Below are 18,993 nucleotides of genomic sequence, written 5' to 3'. Positions count from 1 at the left end.
CATAGCCTTTATCCAGAAATTTCAATTTAAGGGATGAGGCCTCTCTAAAATACTCATCCAGATTTGAACAATTCCGCCTCAGGCGTAAAAATTGGCCCTTAGGGACAGCGGACAGCCACGATTGATGATGGCAAGAGTTAAGGGGAATAAAACTATTCCTATCGGTGGATTTGAAGAAAGTAGATGTAGTAATTCTCCCATCCACTATAGTTATTAGTAGGTCCAAAAAATGGATCTGTACTGAGCTAGCCTCATATGTCAGAACTATACCCCTATCATTTCCATTAAGGGAGAGGAGGAAGTTGGACAAAGATTCAGAGTCGCCATCCCAAATAAATAGGACGTCGTCAATGAATCTTCTCCACATAACGAGTTGGGGAGGTTTATCACATAAAACTACGTCCTCCTCCCATTTGGCCATAAAGAGGTTAGCCATAGAGGGAGCGAATTTCGCTCCCATGGCCACTCCCCTTGTTTGTAAGTAATGCTTGTTGTTATGCCAGAAATGATTGTGTGCCATCGAAAAATCCAACAGCTCCATCACAAAATTACATTGTGTGATGGAGATGTTGGAGTCACGATAAAGGAAATGTCGCACCGCTTCATGACCCAATTGATGGGATATGGATGTAAAAAGCGATGCGACATCCGCAGTCACTAGCATATAAGTATCTTTCCACTCTATGCTACCCAATATATTAAGGACGTGTTTAGTGTCCTTAAGGAAAGCGGGGGTGCCCATCACCAGTGGCTGCAGATAAAAATCAATATATTTACCAACACGTGAAGTGATGGAATCTATACCACTGATGATGGGCCTTCCCGGAGGGTTAACCAGAGTCTTGTGGATCTTTGGCAAGATGTACATGACTGGCAACCTGGGGGCCAGAGGAATAAGGTGTTCCCTCTCTTTTTTATTGAGAATCCCATTTTGTAACCCTTGTCAATCAAACCTTTCAATTCCCGTTTAAAACTGAGAGTTGGGTCAGATTGCAAGGGTAAGTAGGTGTCAGCATCAGAAAGGATTCTCTGCATCTCATTATTGTAGGAGTCTTTGTCTAAAATGACAATGGCTCCGCCTTTGTCGGCGGGGCGTATAATAATGTCTTTCCTCTTACATAAGGCCTCAATTCCAATTCTAACATCATATTCGGGTTGTACTGTTCTCATTCTTAGATTAGTTAAATCCTTCAGTACTAAATCCCTAAATATGGCGACATTCGGTGCTGAATTTCCAGGAGGGTTAAACAGTGATGCATTCGACAAACCCGAATGCACCACTGTAGAAGCCTCTCTAGCTAGTTGTCTAGATGGATTACTCAGAATATACCGTTTAATGTTGAGTTTACGGGTATATTTCTGCACATCTATGAATGTCTGGAATTTATTCAAATTCCGCGGTGGCACGAATTTTAAACCTTTATTTAGGGTGAAAAGTTCTTGTTTGGAAAGTTCTTTAGTACTTAAATTTATAATCCCATTTGTGTCTATAGCCTCCTTCTTTTTGGGGTGAAGTTTCCTCCCCCCTCTGCACCCTCTCTTGCGTCGCCATTTCGTTTGGTTCTTCCTCTGCCTACCACCTGAAAATCCCGTCTAAAACGGTTATTCTCTTGTTGGCTTTGAGGAGTACCAAAGATATTTTGATTGCCATTTGGACTAGAAATAGATCCCTCCATAGTCCGTGCCAGAGGGGAAAATCTATTACTAGTTCCCTTTCCTGACCTTGTTGTTCCTGTTCAGCTATTCCTTCACAATATCTCTGTCTACCTTGATGGACTTTCTGGTTGCGGTGGTAATACCCACCATCATAATCATAGTGGGTCTCATGACCCCTATGTTGTCTCCAAGATGGGGATGGATTATAGTGTGTGCGGGGGAGAAACCCCTTACTCCGACCCCTACCTCTTACATGGTTAGGGTATTGCTGAATGTCCCTACCTCTAGGGTGGGGAAAATTGTGGGGGATCGTCGACTGATTCTCTTTCCGGGGTTCCTGGGTAGAAGGCATAGTTTGTGAGTTACTCGTGGTACTATTGGTAACCGGAAGGTCAGAGGAAGGGGGAATCTGCCATTTAAAGACTAAATTATCTTTATAGTCTTTAATGTCTCTATTATATTTTCTCCTTTTTTTCTTTGTTCCATCTCCTCTTTGATTAAGATGGTTTTGAGCACCTCTGATCTCCGGACATATTCCTGATCATCCTTAAAGGGGGCTAGTTTACTCCTAATAGTATTGATTTCTAAATCTAGCATTGTTAGTTTCCTTTTCTTCTTGGCTACCAAGAATTGTAAAAAACCGACCCCCGCCTCGTTAAAATACTTAAACCATTCTCCCAGCTCATTGTCCTCTTTCTGGGGATTGACCTCCCACCTGAGGCTCCTCGGGACCATATTTTCTTTTATATATTCCTCTAAGTATGCTATATCCCATCTAGCATGTACTTCTGTGATAGTAAGATTTTTTAACCTAAGGAAGCACCCTGCCAAATCATCTCTAGGATCCTCCTTACCGTCAAAGACACCCACAGTGTCAGTGACCACCTGGGATCTATACTCAAAGATGTCCATTATGGACACACCAGCTGCAAAAACCGTATATCAAAAATACACAACAAAAATCAAAAAAACAAAGAAATTGCGCTAGGTGCATAAAAATTGTGATGAAGTAAAAAAGGTCCTGCTGCTATGCACTATAACCCCGATATAAGGGTACAAAAAACTAGATATAATACAGAAAGTGCAGCGCTGGACATATGAAGTGAATGGTGAATTATTACTAAACCATATAATAAAAATTAATCAACAACAATGTATACAAATAGTGACCTATAAATATAGGTAGTGAATTACTTATGACCGTAAGCATATAAATATAGGTAGTGAATTACTTATGACCGTGAGCATATGGAATTACAGAAAAACATTTCTGGAAATAAAGCTTTTAAAGGTGCATAAAAGTCCAAAGCAATATTTTTCGTGCAATGTGAGTTTCAGGGGTGCATCTTCGATAATCGGTGTTGCCCACCACCGGATAGGTGAATGAATAAAAGGCTTACCAGAAAGCCTGTGACCGCCCTTATTCAGGGGGGTCAAAACAGGCTTAGCAGATATGGGGGGACCACCACACGGATACTCCGGTTGGCACCTGATGGATCAATGGGTCAAGACTCCTTGCCAGGTAATTCTCCAGCCGACAACCACTGTGGATGTTCTCCCGACTCCTGTCCTCTCATGGGGCAGACTTGAAGCTCCCACGGATTCAGTGCAGGAATGATGTAATATAAAGTTGCCAAAAAAGGGGATAAAGAAAAAATGCTCCGCTGGTGCAGATAACTTTGGGTTTCCTTTATTGGTCTCAAGTATTAAAAGCAAAAAAAATGGAAAAAAACAAACAAGATAAAAAACGACACTACCGCCGTTTGTTTAAAGATCGCGCATGCGCGGTGCGTGCAATGTTGTGACCCTACGGCCGTTTCGTCACAACTGACGTCATCAGGGGTACGCACCGACGCACGCGCATGCGCATTAAATAACCCCGCTTTCCTTAAGGACACTAAACACGTCCTTAATATATTGGGTAGCATAGAGTGGAAAGATACTTATATGCTAGTGACTGCGGATGTCGCATCGCTTTATACATCCATATCCCATCAATTGGGTCATGAAGCGGTGCGACATTTCCTTTATCGTGACTCCAACATCTCCATCACACAGCTGTTGGATTTTTCGATGGCACACAATCATTTCTGGCATAACAACAAGCATTACTTACAAGCAAGGGGAGTGGCCATGGGAGCGAAATTCGCTCCCTCTATGGCTAACCTCTTTATGGCCAAATGGGAGGAGGACGTAGTTTTATGTGATAAACCTCCCCAACTCGTTATGTGGAGAAGATTCATTGACGACGTCCTATTTATTTGGGACGGCGACTCTGAATCTTTGTCCAACTTCCTCCTCTCCCTTAATGGAAATGATAGGGGTATAGTTCTGACATATGAGTCTAGCTCAGTACAGATCCATTTTTTGGACCTACTAATAACTATAGTGGATGGGAGAATTACTACATCTACTTTCTTCAAATCCACCGATAGGAATAGTTTTATTCCCCTTAACTCTTGCCATCATCAATCGTGGCTGTCCGCTGTCCCTAAGGGCCAATTTTTACGCCTGAGGCGGAATTGTTCAAATCTGGATGAGTATTTTAGAGAGGCCTCATCCCTTAAATTGAAATTTCTGGATAAAGGCTATGAGGCAATTATGTTAGAAACTTTAATCGTGGAAGTCGGGAATAGAGACCGTACGGAACTTCTAGGAGATAAACCCCCCCAGGTTAACAACGGTGAGGACTTCAGTTTAGCTTTCCTTACCACTTATTCCAGCCAACACTGGGCCATTAAGAGAATCATTAAAAAGACATTGGCCGGTCATTAAGAACGACCGTGTTCTTGGCCCTCTACTGCCTAATAACCCTCGTGTCTTATTTAGAGGGGCTATGAACCTAAGGCACACTCTAGCACCAAATGTCCCCGATCCACCTCAGCGTTCGACCTTCTTTGGTGACCTAAAGGGCTTTTCTCCCTGTAGAAGATGTAGGGTTTGTAGAGTGAACGCATTACGCCAGAGAAGGCTCACAGAATTTACATCAGCAGGCACAGGAGTCACTTACCCTATTAACTCTCTCATAACATGCGCCTCCAAGTGTGTGGTATACCTCCTCAGGTGTCCCTGTGGTTTGGAGTATGTGGGGCGCACCACCAGGAAACTCAGCGTAAGGTTAGGGGAACATATCACTAATATCAAACAAGGGTTCGATAAACATAGTGTCTCTAGACACTATGACGAAGTGCACAATAGAGACCCCAGTGGCACCACCTTTATAGGGATAGAAAAATATGTTCCACACTGGCGAGGCAGTAATGGAAAGCGAACCATATCGAGATCAGAAACTAACTGGATCTTTAGGCTTGGTTCCCATGCCCCGAATGGTTTAAATATAGAGTGGGACATCAACTGTTTTATCAACAACAGTTGAAAAGATGAGGTTGTTGGAGAAGTTGATGTCCTACTCGGGTATACTTTCTGGGTTTAACCATGTTCTGTTTATCCAATGTACTTCTAATGATAAAAGCCGAACACCAGATATATGCCCCCTGATGGTGAAGGGAATTTAAAGAATTTCTAAAAAATTTTTTTTCATTGAATTCTTTTTATATTTTCTATATACTGACTTAGTTCTGGTCCCAAATAGGGGTGGTATTTTCATGTATCATTGTTTTAGAATTTTTGTAAGGAGTAGGCTATGTTATTGTTTTCACAATAGGCATTAACAGGCTTCAGTTTTATCCTCTTGTTTTTTTCCCTAATATATTATATAAACTCACCCCTTATATAGGGGTATATTGTTACCTGATTCCATTTAATTGTGAACATTAAGGCTGATATTAATTTGGGTACAATGATTTTCTAATACCCTATTGGATGGCACTAGAAGTGACGTCATTTGTTGTTGCTTTTTTTTTATATTATATTTTTGAATTAATTTAGCCCCATAATATTATAGACATCTGCGGACATTATAATAATAAATGTATTAATAGTTTTGTATATATTTATATAAGTTTTTTATATATTTTTTATATTTTTCATTTTTTATGTTATTTTTAATTAATTAATTAATCAACTTCATTATTTTTTATAATGCAGCCTGGTTATATGCCACTGCTGAATTTCTGGTGTAATTTTCAAAAAAACCACTAGATGGCATCGGTTGAGTGTTTACATGCTGTTGCTTCGATAGGGCGTAATCTAACAGCTTGACGTTCCCTTTGCTTAATTGAATAGGTAGGTTTATGTCTATGTTAAATTTCCCTGTAGCTGATTTCTTACATGAAGCACAGCCTAGTGTGAACCAATCATAGCGTCCTCCGTCTTGACGCTTGGTTATTTAATGCGCATGCGCGTGCGTCGGTGCGTACCCCTGATGACGTCAGTTGTGACGAAACGGCCGTAGGGTCACAACATTGCACGCACCGCGCATGCGCGATCTTTAAACAAACGGCGGTAGTGTCGTTTTTTATCTTGTTTGTTTTATTCCGTTTTTTTTGCTTTTAATACTTGAGACCAATAAAGGAAACCCAAAGTTATCTGCACCAGCGGAGCATTTTTTCTTTATCCCCTTTTTTGGCAACTTTATATTACATCATTCCTGCACTGAATCCGTGGGAGCTTCAAGTCTGCCCCATGAGAGGACAGGAGTCGGGAGAACATCCACAGTGGTTGTCGGCTGGAGAATTACCTGGCAAGGAGTCTTGACCCATTGATCCATCAGGTGCCAACCGGAGTATCCGTGTGGTGGTCCCCCCATATCTGCTAAGCCTGTTTTGACCCTAAGCCTATATGCTTACGGTCATAAGTAATTCACTACCTATATTTATAGGTCACTATTTGTATACATTGTTGTTGATTAATTTTTATTATATGGTTTAGTAATAATTCACCATTCACTTCATATGTCCTCTTTAAAGACTAAAATCCTATGATAAATTTTCTGTAAAAAACACAATTAAAATAAGTCAAGAATTAACATAAGAGATTAATAAAGACATTTCCAAATGCTATCTTTTTTGATCCATTCCCACCGCTTGCTTTTTAAATCCCTACATACCAGCTGCAGTACCAAAAGCCACCAGTTGCAGCAGCATCCCATGTTAGAGGCTTGTTGTGGCTGGAACAGCGTGCGGCGCCGTGGCTTAGTTGGTTAAAGCGCCTGTCTAGTAAACAGGAGATCCTGGGTTCGAATCCCAGCGGTGCCTTGGGAAAGTAATCTTTAGTTTTTTTTTTAAATGCTGTTACATTCATTGTTTTTATTCGCTTTCTCCTTACCTACGATTAATTTAGGTACCCATTTGATACTTTATTAACATTTTGATATTTTTTTTTTCCATGGCAGACCATAGTTTATCATTTATTCATGGCAGTTCATCATATCTGTAGTTTAGATTTATTTTGCAGTTGCACCTTAGGAATGCTGAAATTTGAAGAGGAATGATGAGAAATGATTTCTATAAGAGTAAATTGCCTCTTACAAACATGTCACTACTCATTCTTGCACAGAATTAGTGCAGCAGGTGAAGAGCGCCACCTGGTGGTCAAACAGAGGTAACGCAGTTTTTCTGTGGTTGGGGTGGAACAGAGCCAGATAACTGCTAAAATATTGATAATGATTGATATAGACAGTCTGCATGATAGCCCCACCTGCTTCAATATTTTTAATTACATTTTTCTTTCAGTTTAACTAGACCTGGGATTTTTTTAAACTTTTTTTTTTTTTTACTTTTTAAAGGATATTGAAACCCAAGAACAAAAGTTTTATCTTTTCCAGATTACCCGTCCTTATATGTGACTGAATTAGTTTTATTTTTCTTTTTTTCAAACTAAGTATATAATCTGCAAATTCAGAAAAATACTTCTGGATCCTGCCAGGAATCCGGTGTCTTTGTCACTTCCCATGCACTGAACAGAAATCTCAAACAATCCTATCAGCCTTCCCAGCTATCATCTTTGAACTACAGGACACCTCCTCCTCCCTATGTTATATGGGGACGTGGTAACGTTTGTAGCCCAAATCAGGAGAACAGCTAGGGCGACTGCTCCTCCAGAGATACAGTGAGATGAGTGAGCGTTGTCACCCTAGGACGGGAAGTGTGTTATCAGAAGGCAAAAAAGCCTGAAAAAAGAAAACCAATGCAGCTGCCGCATCTAAGGTGAATATATTATAGTTCTGTTTAATGAGTTAAGCTGTACATTAATTAATTTTTTTTAATTTTAATTAAGATAAACAAAATTAGGGCTCATTCACACTAGCAGTTGGAGGGTGGTAAAACCCAGTGGCCGAGCTGTGATTTCACTGCCCCCCACCACTCCCCTTTAATTACAGAGGGTGTACACATACCATGGCAAGAATAATACCCACTGCCTTTTTTGGTGGGTGCTGCCGCCCGATGATTGTGACCCATTCAAGTGCGGTTGCGGCGCACTAGTGCGGGGTCCAAGGGGTTAAAGCAGGCGGTGAGGAGGTGATAAAAAGGTCTCCTTGCCAAAACACCTCTGAAAAGTGAACTGAGTGTGGATCGCTTTTCAGAAGAGCGATAGACCCTGCTGCACATCTAAACAAGCTCTAATTGATCCACGCCAGCGATAAGCCTATTCAAATAACATTTGATCAATATTAGAGTCCATCAGAAATAATGAAAGTGAGGATCAACTGGAAAAAAAAAAAATATATATCTAATGCACCGCTTGCTTTAAAAACCCATCAGACGTTTCCTGCTGAGCTTTGACCTGAAAACAGATGATTGAAAGCAAGCGAAGAACGCCATAAGCTGGTCATACACACCAATATCTGATTGTACATTCTTCTTAAGATCTAAATAAATAGGGCAGCAGTTAAAGTAAATTGAAAGCTAAAGTAAAATAAAATATGTTTCAAATAAATTATAAGTTAAAATAAAATAAAAAAAAAAAATCAGCTTTTGTTGCAGAGTAGATTTTTTTTTTGTCCCATGCAAAAAGTGTGATCTGTTCTGCTGCTGCCAATGTCATTCAACCCACTCCTTGTGAGCTCGGGCCATCGTGGACCTGCCCCTCGGGGGTGTTCCATCATAATGACCTGGGCAACAGGAAGGACCGCCCACTGCTGAAGAGGAGCCCACTCATCACATGACCAGAGAAAATTCACCTGCAACCCTAAAGCACATACAGGGCCTTAAAAAAGTATTCATACCCCTTAAAATTTTCCACATTTTGTCATGTTACAACCAAAAACATAAGTGTATTTTATTGGGATTTTATGTGATCGACCAACACAAAGTGGCACATAATTGTGAAGTGGAAGGAAAAATATAAGGATAAATGGTTTTCAATTTTTTTTTACAAATAAATATGTGAAAAGCGTGGGGTACATTTGTATTCAGCCCCCCTGAGTCAATACTTTGTAGAACCTCCTTTCACTGCAATCACAGCTGTAAGTCTTTTTGGGGATGTCTCTACCAGCTTTGCCCATCTAGAGAGGGACATTTTTGCCCATTCTTCTTTGTAAAATATCTCAAGCTCTGTCAGATTGGATGGAGAGCGTCTGTGAACAGCAATTTTCAAGTCATGCCACAGATTCTCAATTGGATTTAGGTCTGGACTGTGACTGGGCCATTCTAACACATGAATATGCTTTGATCTAAACCATTCCATTGTAGCTCTGGCTGTATGTTTCGGGTCGTTGTCCTGCTGGAAGGTGAACCTCCGCCCCAGTCTTAAGTCTTTTGCAGACACTAATGCTATGCACACACGATAGGATTTTCCAACAACAAATGTTCAATGGGAGCTTGATGTCAGAAATTCCGACCGTGTGTAGGCTCCATCGGACATTTGTTGTCGGAAATTCCGATCGTGTGTACACAATTCCGATGCACAAAATTCCACGCATGATCGGAATCAAGCAGAAGAGCCGCACTGGCTATTGAACTTCATTTTTCTCGGCTCGTCGTACGTGTTGCACATCACCGCGTTCTTGACGTTTGGAATTTCCAACAACATTTGTGCGACCGTGTGTATGCAAGACAAGTTTCAGCCAACATCCGTCGGAAATAAATCCACGGTTTTGTTGTCAGAAAATCCTATCTTGTGTACATAGCATAACAGGTTTTCTTCTAAGATTGCACTGTATTTGGCTCCATCCATCTTCCCATCAACTCTGACCAGCTTCCCTGTCCCTGCTGAAGAAAAGCATCCCCACCATATGATGATGCCACCACCATGTTTCACGGTGGGGATGGCGTGTTCAGGGTGATGTGCAGTGTTAGTTTTCCGCCACACATAGCATTTTGCTTTTAGGCCAAAAAGTTCAATTTTGGTCTCATCTGACCAGAGTACCTTCTTCCACATGTTTGCTGTGTCCCCCACATGGCTTCTCGCAAACAGCAAACAGGACTTCTTATGGCTTTCTTTCAACAATGTCTTTCTTCTTGCCACTCTTCCATAAAGGGCAGATTTGTGGAGAGCACGACTAATAGTTGTCCTGTGGACAGATTCTCCCACCTGAGCTGTGGATCTCTGCAGCTCCTCCAGAGTTACCATGGGCCTCTTGGCTGCTTCTCTGATGAATGTTCTCCTTGCCCGGTCTGTTAGTTTAGGTGGACGGCCATGTCTTGGTAGGTTTGTAGTCGTGCCATACTCTTTCTTTTTTTCGGACGATGGATTGAACAGAGCTTCCTTGAGATAGTCAATACTTGGGATGTTTTTTAATAACTTAACCCTGCTTTAAACTTCTCATTAAATCCCCAAAAAATACATTTACATTTTTAGTTGTAACATGAAAAAATTTGGAATATATCAAGGGGTATGAATACTTTTTCAAGGCACTGTATGCAGCAAAAAACTTGCACCTGAGTTATAGTGCAGTCCAACATACAGCTATGAAAGCTCTTTCCGTTGTGGTGTGATGCCTTGTCAATAATAGTGCAGATGCATTTTTTTATGCATTGAGGTGCATTCAGGGGCTCATTTAAATAGAACCTACCTCAGACCTCAGACAACCCAACCTGCAAAAACTCATTTCAGGGAGGTGGCGCTCCGCGCCCGCATAACCCCCCCCCCCCCCCCTTTTTCTTAAAGCACATTTTCAATATTTTTTCACAGTGCTTCTGGGGGTTGGGGGGTATGTGGCAGTGGATGATCAGGGACACTAACTGGTGACAGTGTTTAAAAGAAAAAAAAAATTAAATACGTTTTTATTACATTTTTTAAAACTTTTTAAACTTTTTTTTTTTTTTTTTTTTAATTTTTTTACATACTTTTATCAGAGTAGTTCAGATTCACTAATGTAACTCTGTACTACTCTTTTTTTTTTTACAAATTGTTTGCTGTTACAATGAAGATCATTGTAATTCTTTTTTTATTAATGAATTTCGACAAATTCGTTAATTCGGAAATATCCGAATTAACGAAAGCCCGTTTAACAAATTTTTCTGAATATTCGGAAATTCGAAAACCCAAAAATTCTAAATCTGAAATAATAACTAACTAAGTATACCACATCCACAGCCACCCCTCTGCCAAAGGTTTTACCTACCTCCTCGTAAAAAGAAGTCTTGTTTGTTTGACAACTTCTGTCTTTCATGAATCCATGCTGTCTGTTGCTTAAAATGTTTTTTTCCAGCAAGAACTCATCTATGTATCTATGTGGTCTTTTATTAAACTCTCCAGTATCTTCCCCACTATAGAAGTTAACAGGTCTATAGTTATATAGCTATAAGACTTTGATCACTTTTTAAATATGGGCACCACATTGGCCCTGCGCCCCATATCCAGTGGTACCATTCCAGTCATTAACGAGTCCCTAAATATTAGAAACAATATTAGAAACAATGGGCTCAATTCTTTTAGGATCCGTGGGTGGATGCCATCTGGCCCAGGTGCTTTATCCACCTTTATTCTGTCTAAATATTTCTGGACCCTATCACTTTTGAGCCATTGAGGATTATTTGGGGCTGTGTCATTACCACCCTCATTATGAACATGAGCTCCCCCATGCTCCTTTGTATACACAGAGCTGAAGAACATAGTAAATAGATTTGCCTTCTCTTTGTCCCCAGTCACCCACTCTAAATTATTTTGTAAAGGGCCTGCATGCTCAGACCTGACCTTTTTACTATTAATATATTTGAAGAATTTTTTGGGGTTTGCCCTACTATGTTTTGCAATCTGTCGTTCGTATTCAATTTTTGCGTCCTTGATTTCCTTTTTACATATTCTGTTATATTCTTTGCAGCATTTAAACGATGATAGTGTTCCTTCATTTTTATATTTCTTAAAAGTTATTTTCTTATTATTTATAGCCATTTTAATTTTTGCCGTGAGCCACATAGGTTTTATTTTTAAACGTATTGCCCATGGGAATATACTTTGCAGTGAGTTTGCATACAGTCTTTTTGAAGAATTCCCATTTCTGCTCTGTGTCCGTTGATGCCAATATTCCCTCCCGGTCTAAGTCCTGGAGAGCAGCCCTCATCCTTGGAAAATTTGCTCTCTTACAGTTAAGTTTTTTTATCTTTCCCGTATGTGTTTATTGCTTACAGCTAACATTAAATGAAATGCTGCATGCTGATCCAGCAAGGGTTAATCAGAAGAACCGGGCAGCCTCTCTATCACGTACCTTGTAGCAGGGCCTGATATGATGAGGATGGCCTCTCTTACACCTCTGACTCGGGGCTCCCGATAGTGTGAACAGAAGGCACAGGAGTGCAGAGTGGCACAAGTGCCTGTAAGTCTTGCTAGCAGTGCAGGTGTCCAGGCCAGGCAGGGGTAGTCACCAGGGATCTTCAGTGAAGTAGGCAGGCTGGGTGAGCAGCAGACGGAAGCAGGCTGGTACTGGCAATAGCAGGCGGGCGAGGTGTATACCAGTAGCAGGCAGTGAGTAAGCAGGCACAGCCAGTTGGCAGGTAGACCATGGCAACAGCAGGAGGAGTAGCAGAGTAAGGAAGGCCGGGTCATACACTGGCAAGACAGATCAGGTACAGGGGCTCAGGCAAAAGTGCGGTGAAGGTACAAGCCAGGTCAGGAGCAGATCACCGGAGCAGTAGCAAATGGAGCAGGCAGAAGTGGTGGTCAGAAGGCAAGCGGAGGTCAGTACAGGCAGAGTTCAGGGAGTCGTCAAGACAAATCGGGTCAGTAACTGGAGTCATGATACAGGATCACAGGTTCTCAGGACACAGAAGGCTGAAGACAAAGCAGCAATGAACCTGAGCACTGGCTCAGTTTAAATAGTCCATTTGGCGCCACTATCTATCACGGGTGCACTTGAGCACGCCGACGTGCACGTATGTGCGCGCGAATATTCACACGCACATGCACATGAGTATTAGCATGTGCATAATTTCTATGTCCATTAGAAGGAATGTGGATCAGTCTGTGAAGATGCATAAAAGTCTGCCCAGAGGAGCCATCTTGTCTACTGGCATGCCCATCCTGACACACCCGTGGCATGGACAACCTCTTGTCTGGAGGTGAGGAGCACATATTAGTCCCTCAACAAAAAAACAACAAAATGAGTCCCTCAGTACAACAAAAGTGTTGTAATAGAGGGCATAAAGTGGATGCTGGTTCTCCAATTTTGGAATCAAGAGGGGGAGCCAAAGAGTAGTGATGCCCAGAAATTACAGCAGAGAAAGACTAGAAGTAAATGCTGCATGCTGATCCAGCAAGGGCCAATCAGGAGCAACAGGTGGTCAGTTGTCGGGTGGACACCCTCCTGTCTAGAGGGAAGCTCTGTCCCTGACCTAAGTGTTGCAATACCAGGGGTCAGCTATCTACATCTGCCCCTTCAGGAGATGAAAGCGGCCATCCCTTCACTGGATTTAGGTCAAGTAGCCACAGGGCCCCGGGAGCTCCATCAGCTTCTGCGCCTTCCGTCTGCTCAGACTCCAATAAATCTCTGACTCTAAAATTAGACTACATCTGTAAAACTGGCACCTCAGCTGAAACCGCACGTGTCCCGGCTAAATTCAAGGATTAAAATGCTCCAAGGAAGTCTTGTCTAATACAACGACTTCTACCCCGACAAATGTGCGCCGCCAACCATTTCTAATCCGCGCAATCATTTACAGACCTGGGAACAGTCTGTTCTGAACACTGCGGCTCATACAAATAAAATGTTTCTTTCCCCTTCGAGTGATTTTCAGGATTTGATATCCTATATGACTAATTCCCTGAGTTCTTTTAATTATTTGGAAGGAAGGAGAGCACACTAGCTGAGTTCGGAGATGATTTACTTCCTATAAGCCTGGATTTAGGAGTTCTCCAGCTAAAGAAGAGGCAGAATGCTGGCCAAGCAAACACAGCGGAATTTATATACACCTGAGCTGCTTTTCTTGGCCAAATATTTTTTAAGGCTGTTCAGCCTCTCTTGTGATTCACTAACTGGAGGAGTTACATGAAATAAATAAAACAGTACAGTTTAAGGGTTGTATTTATAAAAAAAAAGCTCTGTGAATGTCTCTAGCATCATCTCAAAAAATTGCAGTTGTTTGTCTAATATGATTATCTTCTGTGATCATCAGCTCCATCTAGTGGCCATAATGTGGTATTTTCCTTAAATACAATAATCAAGAAAATATGGGCACTAGATGGCGTTGTTAATCATAGTTAATAAACAGATAAATTATAGATAAATTATAAGGATTTTTTTAGATGGCTTGAATGCTTGAAACATTGGCTAGCAAATGTTTTATATATAGAACCATAAGTTAAGAGTTCAGAAGAGAAACATTTTTTTTTTTGTGTTAGATACAGTGGTTAAAGGGTTAGTACCTTCTGGCGTTTTTATTGTGGTCTGTGTTCCTATCAGCGAGAATGTCGGTGCTATGGGAAGTAAGATGAAACCTCTTTAGTGTAGAATGGTGAAGGACCATAGCCTCTGTCTAATTTTTATTCTTTATATAAGAGAAGACAGCAGGGGCACTGGATTATAATTTTGGTAGGTGTTCCGGTTTTATATCAGATCTAGTGTAATGCCACGTACACACAATCGTTTTTCTCCTCGGAAAAAGATATGACGGCTTTTCCGACGGGATTCCGCTCAAGTTTGCCTTGCATACACGCGGTCACGCAAAAGTTCGCTGAAATTACGACCGTCAAGAACGCGGTGATGTACACTATACGACGAGCTGAGAAAATGACGTTCAATGCTTCCGAGCATGCGTCGAATTGTTTCCAAGCATGCGTAGGGATTTTGCGTGTCGGAATTGCCACAGACGTGCCACAGACGATCGCATTTTCGGATAGGAACTTTTTCCGACCGAAAAATTAAGAACATGCTCTCAATTTTTTGCTGGGTGGAATTCGGCCAACAAAAGTCCGATGGAGGGGGGCGTGGCCGGCCGGAGAGGAAGATGGACGCCTAAGCTCACAGCTCGCCAGCCAGGGGACACAATCCAGCGCAATCGGCCGCAGCAACGACGCCATCCTCACACATCCTCACTCCTCACCTTCAGGGGACAACGATGCAGGCATCCAGAAAGAGATTTACCGACCACAGGCCCCAGAAACTGACCGAATTTGCCTATAAGCCGGCGGGCCGGGAAATCCAAGATGGCGCCGACCAGGCCGCGCCGCGCGGACCTTACACGGACCTCCCGGACGCTTCCACGGCTGATTACTCGGATCAAGGTACTGTACCTGACCCATCCCAGAACCCGGAGGGTGACCCCCTCCCCAGCAGCCCAGCCAAAGCTAAAATGCGGCTGGACACGCCACCGCACCGGTCACAACACCAACAAATTGAGGCCCAGGCTCCTACTCCCTTCTCCATAGACCAGGCCCTGATCTCCTCTATGGCATCCTTCCCTACCTCAGGGCAACCAGTCATGGATACCACATTGAAGGACATGCTGATCTCCCTCCAGACCTCCCTCATGACGGACCTCTCATCCATGTTCCACAGAATCACCTCTGATATTCACTTGCTAGATAACAGGGTGACTAACACTGAGAGAGGGATTCAGGCATGCACATCCACAGTTAATGAAATCATTGATGCCTATGACACAGTTAAAGAAGAACAGGCATGGATGCGGGCCAAGCTGGCCGATTTAGAAGACAGGTCCCGTAGGAACAACATAAAGTTGAGGGGTGTCCCCGAAACCATACTCCCCGCGGACTTGCCGAGATACGCAAAAGAAATGATGCATATTGTGATTCCTGAAGCGTCCCCGCGTGATGTAATCATAGATAGGATTCACAGAATTGCCAAGCCTGCCCACCTAGCAACCTCGGTCCCCAGAGACGTCCTAATGAGGGTCCACTTCTACCACATTAAAGAGAAACTCCTCATGGGGCTCAGAGCTAAATCACCCTTACCTGCTCCCTACACTGGCATCCAACTCTTTCCCGACTTGTCCAAGTACACCCTCCAATCGAGAAGACATCTTAACCCGATAACCAAAAGCCTGCAAAACCACAAGCTACAATATAAATGGCGCTACCCCGCAACCATCCTTATTGTACACAATGGCCAAACGCACGCCATTGGGGATCTAGAAAAGGGCCTAAAGCTTCTCCACTCTTGGCGGATAATCCCCGAGTTATCCAAACCACCTCCTTCAGACAGGGGACCCACTACGTCCCGCAACTCGCAAAACCGCAATCTCAACTGAGGGTGTATACACCACTACCACACTTGGCCGCTAACACTCATTATGGCTCCCCTGAGCGCTGGCAACCTGATTCTGATTCTCTTGCCTTCTTCTCCCGGTATCACTGACTCTCTGTACCCCCTAATAGAGGATTACACGGTGTTCTTCACCCCCTCTAGAGATCCTTTTACCACTAGAAGCACCACCTCCAACAACTAAACCGAACTTCCCACTATTGGATCATATCGACAAGCCTCACCACTTTTATTATACTATACAAGTTATTGTTCTACCACTGACTTTTTTTTTTTCTCTCTTCCTTATCTCCTTTTCTTATCATTTTTTACTGCATTTTAACACATTGCTCTATTCGCAGTATTCTAGTCCTATCTTGTTTCAGCCGTCCAGTCTGCCAAGAAGATACCACCAATCCCTTGACCCAGGATCCTCCTGCACCTACTTCCACGACCAGCCTACTACCGCTGCAACCTACCCTCAAGTCTCGTACTTCTGCTACCCACCTGCTGAATCCCAACGCCAGGTACCTCCGGAACTACCCACCGTCAACTAACTGTAAGTGTTGTGCACAACTCACACCGCAAGATGCCAATCACCATTCTCTCCTTGAACGTCAACGGGCTAAACCATCCCGCCAAACGTCACTCACTGTGGAAAACCGCCTCGGCTCTCCACAGCGACGTGCTTTGTATCCAGGAAACCCACCTGCTACATTCCAATACACCCTTATGCAACAACTACCAATATCCACACATCTTCCATGCCACACACCCCACTAAATCAAGAGGGGTCATGATAGCATTTCGGGACACTTTAGACTTCCAACTCCTTGATTCAATCTCAGACCCAGAAGGTCGGTTTATTATCCTAATCTGCACAATCAACAAAGCAACTTATACCCTAATCAATATATACGCCCCGAACTCCCACCAAATGAGATTCCTCCACAAAGTTCTTCGCTCTGCCAACACTATCCGAAAAGGCCACCAGATCATCTGTGGAGACTTCAATCTAGTACCAGACGTCTTGATGGACTCCACCTCACCGACTAAACGCCGTGACTCTCCTTTAAAGAAATTCATCGCCTCCCAGGACCTGTATGATGTCTGGAGATGTCACCACGGCTCTGAACGTGACTTTACTTTTTTTTCACCCAGACACCGCTCGTACTCAAGAATAGACCTGTTTCTTTCTGACAAATGCATTTTGCAAAAAATTTCTGCTTCTCAGATCCACACCACGACATGGTCGGACCATGCCCCCATATCTATCACATTACAAGACACCAATTTCCAACAAAATACGTTTCTCTGGCGTGCTAACAACTATATTATACAAAACGACACATACGCCCCAGAAATTTCAAAACACATCAATGAATTCTTTTCCTTGAACAAAGGCTCGGTACCCGACCCTGCCGTGGTGTGGAGCGCTCACAAAGCATTCATACGAGGGATGTTAATTAAACTTGGTTCTCAGCATAAGAGGAAGAGGACGCAGCAGATAGACAAACTGACAACCCAGATAGCGACCCTAGAGGACAGGCTCAAAAAAGACCCCCGAGACCCACAGGCCAACCAACTACTAAACCTCAGGCAGGAACTTAGAACTCTACTTCTCCACTCCTACGAATTCCTTCACAGGAAAATCAAAGCGTCTTCATACTCCACCTCCAACAAAGCTGGCAAGAAACTCTCCCAACGACTAAAAGGTAGACGCACCAAAACTAAAATAACCCAACTCATTCACCCCCATACCCACACCCCCTTAAGCAACCCCCAAGACATAGCTGATGCCTTCAGCACATACTATGAAGACCTCTACAACCTGAAACAGGACCCCCATACCCCACAACCCTCCCAGGACGAAATAGATCACTTCCTCTGCAAACTAAATCTACCCAAACTGACTGAGAAACAACTGACCTCCTTAAATGCCCCATTCACTGACCAAGAAATTAAAAAAACCATAGACTCCCTCCCCAGCGGGAAAGCACCAGGCCCCGACGGAATAACCGGGGAATATTACAAACAATTTCATTCACAATTGATCCCACATCTTAGTGACCTATTCAATAATGCTGCCTCCTCTTCTACCTTTTCGCCAGAATATTTAAAAGCGTTAGTTATCACGATACCGAAACCAGGGAAACAGTCGAATGTCCCCCAAAACTTCCGTCCCATCTCCTTACTCAACCTCGACCTCAAACTATACGCCAAATCTATAGCGACAAGATTACTCAAAATTATGCCCACAATTATAAACCAAGACCAAACAGGATTCACAAAAGGCAGACAAGCCTCAGATGCCACCAGGAGGATGATTAACCTTATTCATCACGCTGAGTCCACCGGAACGCCTTCTCTGCTCCTTTCCCTGGATGCAGAGAAGGCGTTCGATAGGGTTCACTGGTCCTACCTAGCGTCGGTCCTCCGGAAGTTTGGATTTCAAGGCCAGATTCTCGGTGCCATTATGGCTTTATATTCCAACCCCGAAGCTCAGGTTTACACGGAAGGCATGCTATCCCGACCATTCCCAATTACAAACGGTACCCGCCAAGGTTGCCCCCTATCCCCCCTCATATTCAACATGGTCATGGAACCCCTAGCAGAACATATCCGCTCTAACGCCGACATCTCGGGCATAAAGATTGGCCCTCACCACCACAAAATTAGCCTGTTTGCGGATGATGTTATCCTCATCCTCACCAACCCGACTGTTTCCCTGGCAGAAGTACAAAAGATGCTAAATTGGTTTAGCTCGATATCATATTACAAAATCAATACGACTAAAT

General features: G+C 42.9%; 1 non-coding gene across 1 annotated transcript; it reads left to right on the top strand.

Moving 5' to 3' along the window:
* The first annotated feature begins 6,738 nt into the window (after positions 1–6,738).
* TRNAT-AGU (transfer RNA threonine (anticodon AGU)) lies at positions 6,739–6,812 on the top strand. Its single transcript has one exon. It is a non-coding gene; the product is annotated as a tRNA-Thr (tRNA).
* The last annotated feature ends 12,181 nt before the right edge of the window (positions 6,813–18,993 follow it).

This window comes from Aquarana catesbeiana, linkage group LG11, assembly GCF_042186555.1.
Source record: "Aquarana catesbeiana isolate 2022-GZ linkage group LG11, ASM4218655v1, whole genome shotgun sequence".
Lineage (NCBI taxonomy): Eukaryota > Metazoa > Chordata > Amphibia > Anura > Ranidae > Aquarana > Aquarana catesbeiana.
Note: the sequence above shows the minus strand (reverse complement) of the source record. Positions and strands in the feature narration are given on the sequence as shown.